Here is a 5000-nt window from a genome sequence, read left to right as displayed (position 1 = left end):
CTTGTTGATTGTTTTGATACGACTTTCAGATGAAAAACTGCAAAATCCTGAAGTTGGCATTACGGCCACTACGGGAGCATCGCACATTTATTACAGACAGAAAAGGAAAAATAATATCATCCACAAGAAATGAAAAAAATGTCATCAACGTACCACACTGGCACACACAAACAGACACAGACACAGACACAGACACACACACACACATACAAACACAAACACAAACACAAAGACACACACACACACACACACACACACACACACACACACACACACGATAGTAATACTGCTACACTGATTTGGAAAGTGAACTTGTATACTGCAAGCATGAAGTCCAAAAGTCCCCACTTACTCCGCCCTGGGTCAGTCAGTGGGTCTTCAGGAGATAGAAAAAACGAATTGATGCATCACTTCCACATGTGTAAATTAAAAGAGAGTAAATGAACAGATTCAACTGTTTCCACCTGTTTGACATGGTATTGTATAGTTTATTTTTCTGTCTGCTTAATTTTTTGTTGTTGAACCCATTTATCCGATCTGCACATCTGTCACTTAGCTATTATTACCCTGTCACACATAGTCTATACATATAATTCAAATCAACTTCCCTCAAAGTTTTAAAAGCAGATACTTTGAGATAAAACATCTCCCTTTTTTAAATGATGCAAAAACTGGGAGATAATATCAAGATTAATTTTAGATTTCTTCTGTAAGATTAACTCATTTCTCATTTCTTTAGAAACTCCAATCAGCAGCAGACTTACCATGTAAATATAGCCTACACTCACTGCATGTGTGAGGTAAGCTTATATTAGTAAGATTTGCTATCGTACAAAACTTTTGATTAGTCAACAGTCAGGCATGGGACAAGGTCTTCATTCATACATTGATTGTTCATCAACCAGAGTATGGAACTATCTGGCTTTGTTGATCAAGTAAGGGTAAGGATAGCATTCCACCATGGTTGGCCGTATGATGCAAGTAGGCCTACCGGTATATTAGGATTGCTAACAATCTGTCCTGGCTTTCTGATTATATGAGCCTCATACCACAGATGTCCCGATCAGCATTTTTTGCCCTCGAGTCCGAGTCAGCGTCATTGATTTTGTGAATCTGCCGATACCGATGCCCGATCCGATACTTTATAATACTTAATTCATTTTTTGTTTAAAATACAAAAGGCCTACATTTTAAGCAGACAAAATAACACATTTGCAGTGTCAAAACAAAACGGTTACACTTCTGTGGGCAGTGTGACTATTGGGTCAGTGCAGAATGACCATTTTAGATTATGACACACTGAGAACGAATTGAGCTTTTATTTTGATACGCTTCCTGCAACCTGTGCTTAGAAACCGTTGCTACGACGGCTCCCTTGTTGTTCCTATCCTGAAGCTGTCCGTAATTATCTGTAAAAACAAGCACTAGAAGGAAAGTCAGAAGCAAAATTGATTCTTATGTTAACAAGTGATAGGATTAAGTTATGTTAGAAGTTGAAAGTTAAGATAACAAATAGCTTAAAAAGATCGTTTTTAAAGATGCATGCACAAGATTGTTCAGTCTGTTAAAACACTACAGTCAGTCTATTTTTTGTTGTTTTCACCTGCATATTGTCTAAAGTTTCAGTAAACATCAATGTTAACTTCCATCAGAGTCCTCGTCATTGCACCAGGTTCAACTGGTTGCAAATTAATTAGAACTAGGCCTACAGTTGACTGCAGTGGGCGCAGTGATCATCAATCTGTTGGATAGTCAATGTCTTATTTTGCCGTCTGGAATCCTCACGTGGATATAGCCCTACACTACAGTAGCCTAACGTGTAAGTCACCTTGGCTATAGCCTATTTTGTTCTCTGACATATTTGCTTAAGTCGTGTTCATTTCATTTAAATTGGTCAGAATAAAGACAGAGGTCAGTTGCTTGCGTTAATAACGTGGAGAGGGAGAGAGAGGGAGAGAAGTGCAGCTGAAGGACCTGAAGTGTCATCAGCTGATGTGCGTTACAGTGTTCCAATGCCTTTCAGTTGGCAATGTAATGTTGTTCCTGTGGATGTTTATGTGGAGCCAAGAGGGTTTCCACTCTGTGCCACTGCATTGCGATAGATATAACATGTTAAAAATTATGAGAATGTATTTATCCGAGATAGACCCAATTCCGATAGAGTCTCACACCACGTGATTGGGGTCGATTTCCGATCACGTGATCGGATTGGGACGTCCCTACCTCATACTGTGGCTAATCAACAGTGCCGCTATTGTGTCGATATGAACTACCAAGCTCTTAAAAAACATTAAAGTAGCGCTCCTAGATAGAGTTGGCAACTTTGTCTGACAGAAAAACCTGTCTATCTTCATTCATGTCCAGGGAAACTGCCCCCCCTCCCCAGAAGACCATCAAAAATTGGGACTATCAGGAGAAAAACAGAACAGGCCACAACACTAATTGTGGGGGTCAGGTCTTGGTTTGGGCTACTTTATGTTCACAGCCCTTTGGTAGCTCATCTGGACGAAGAAGCCCATCTCAACAAAACACAGGCCTTGTTGATTAGCCATATGACGAGGCTATCAGAGCTCATTAATGCATCTGCATTGATCTAATATGGTCGCTCAACATGCTTCATTGACTCCCATTTACTCGGGGTTGTGTATGCGACCCCTTTCCTCTGAGCTTCAAAATTAGGGAGGAATTCGGATAATTACACCTAATTAGAGGTCCATTACGAGCAATCATCAGCAAAACTTATTAATAAAACAAGACCACTGTCTGTCAGAGCTGTGTGTGCTGTAGTTGGTCGTTATTTTTAAACGATAATTGTACAGGCTGAGAAGTAAATGTTCCTGTCTCGGCTTCACTTTGTCTCCATTCAGATGTGGTTTTAATTAAATGTAACGCCTCCTGTGAAGACCCTGTCAGTATCAGCTGTCTTAAACTGTCCAGTTTCCTGGCTCTTTATCCTGCCTATGCAAAAGGGAAACTGCACTATTTCTGGAAATAAACTAATTTCCCCTCTTGTTAAATGTTTGAGATTTACCTCGCTTCTGTTCTTTCCAGAGTTATATAAAGTGGAAGTACTCTTGCAGATGTAATTACAACACTAGGTGAATAACATAACATGGTTTCAACTATGTTAATAACATGCTACTAGTTTTTCAATTAAATCTGTACTTCTACTTCTACTTTATATAACTGTGGTTCTTTTAGCCATGCTCCTAGTCTGGTGATGCCAGATACAAGCTTACAGTATGCTCTAGGCCAGTGGTTCTTAACCTTTTTTTCTTGAAGCACCCCCTAACCTGTGCCCAAGACAAGCCGTGCACCCCCAACCCAAACGTCTACACATGTATACGCACTAAAAAATGATTTAAGTGATTAATTACAATAATTCTTGCTTTAGACATTAATCAATACTTTATTTTGGCCTAAATATAATGTTTGGAAGCAGAATTTTAGTCACAACCTCAACACAGACATAATTCCGCGCACCCCCTGAAATCTCTGGCGCACCCCCAGGGGGTGCCCGCACCCCAGGTTAAGAACCACTGCTCTAAGCTGCTAGTTGGACCCATAAGATCCATTGATATATGCTAGCCTGGAGGTAAAATGTCCACTTCCTGACTAAGAGAAAGGTAAAAATCAATCGCATTAGGCATTACATTATCTTCTGGCAGGACTGTTTCAAGGTGTTTTGGGGCTCTAGGCAAAGATGAATTTGGGTTCACTGTTCAAATCATTTTTGTTTTATTGAATCTTGGGCAGAAATGGAATCACAAATAATCTGCAAGCATTGATGTGCTATCCAGTTGAGTGACCCCTCATTCACAGGCACTGACAGACAGACCCTCATCGACTTTGAATGTGACGGATGTGAGAAGCATTGTGGAGACTGTCCGACAGCTCCATCGACTCGATTACATCGGTCAAAAAGTCCAGGTTGCAACGAATCCACCAGAAAATCAGAAAACGTATACTGTATGTGACATAAGAAAAGACAACCCCCATTCCATTAAGATACACCCTGAACTGTTGATAGAGTGCCCATGTGGATGAAGAGTTACAGTGGACCTCACTTACTTAGAGTGTCATTTCTTTATCTATGATGTTATTGGCTACTGTGGCCCTTCTGTTAGCCAATCCGGACTTGCTATTCACTTCTGACCTGTGTGATCTATGATTCCAGGGACACTTGCAATGCACATTAATTCGGGCCAAGCGAAGGAAAACTTGCCAGTCCTTCCTATGAGTGAAGCAAAGTGGGGCAATGGCAAGTGAACAGAGGCGAAGCAAAGCGAAAATATTGGGCCAAGTTTAATATTATGCAAATGACGATCCAATTTCGCCGGAGGTGGCCAATCCAATAAACAAAATAAATGTTTCAATCGATTCAATTTGCCGAAAAGATCTGATGACCATTGAGCTGTCAGTAAATGAGTCAACGAATTTTGCATCTCTTTGCTTCGCTCGTTTTGCCTGCATGTGTCCCCGGCGTGAAGTGTTTTGCTTCATACCACTGCCACTTCTGATTTGATTACCATTTATTACTAGGGTTAATAGCCACAAGGTGGCCCTGTAGGGTTCTTCATTTGGGGGTTAATACAAGTAAGTAACCATAGAAGAAGTGCAACCTACTGTGGAGCTATCAGTGTGTAGCTTGCTTTTATTCAGAAAACACCATCAACTGCAACTCCGTTTCAATTACTTTCCTCAAGATATTACAATTACCATCGCCACAAAAAGACATGAACCGTAGCCATGAACTCATACAGAAATAAACATGTGCAAAAATCATCACACACACACGTGCATAAACACGCACACAAGCACGTGTGCGCGAACACACACACACAAACGCACACTCACGCACACGTACACAAAACCATACATGCCCACTGCCCCACTGGCATGCCCGCACACACACACCCACACACACGCGCACACGCACAAACACACACACACATAACCGCACACATACTTGCGGAATACAGAAATAGAATCACTCTCCT

This window comes from Engraulis encrasicolus, chromosome 7, assembly GCF_034702125.1.
Source record: "Engraulis encrasicolus isolate BLACKSEA-1 chromosome 7, IST_EnEncr_1.0, whole genome shotgun sequence".
Lineage (NCBI taxonomy): Eukaryota > Metazoa > Chordata > Actinopteri > Clupeiformes > Engraulidae > Engraulis > Engraulis encrasicolus.
The sequence above is the reverse complement of the archived record's forward strand: the minus strand, read 5'-3'. Positions refer to the sequence as shown.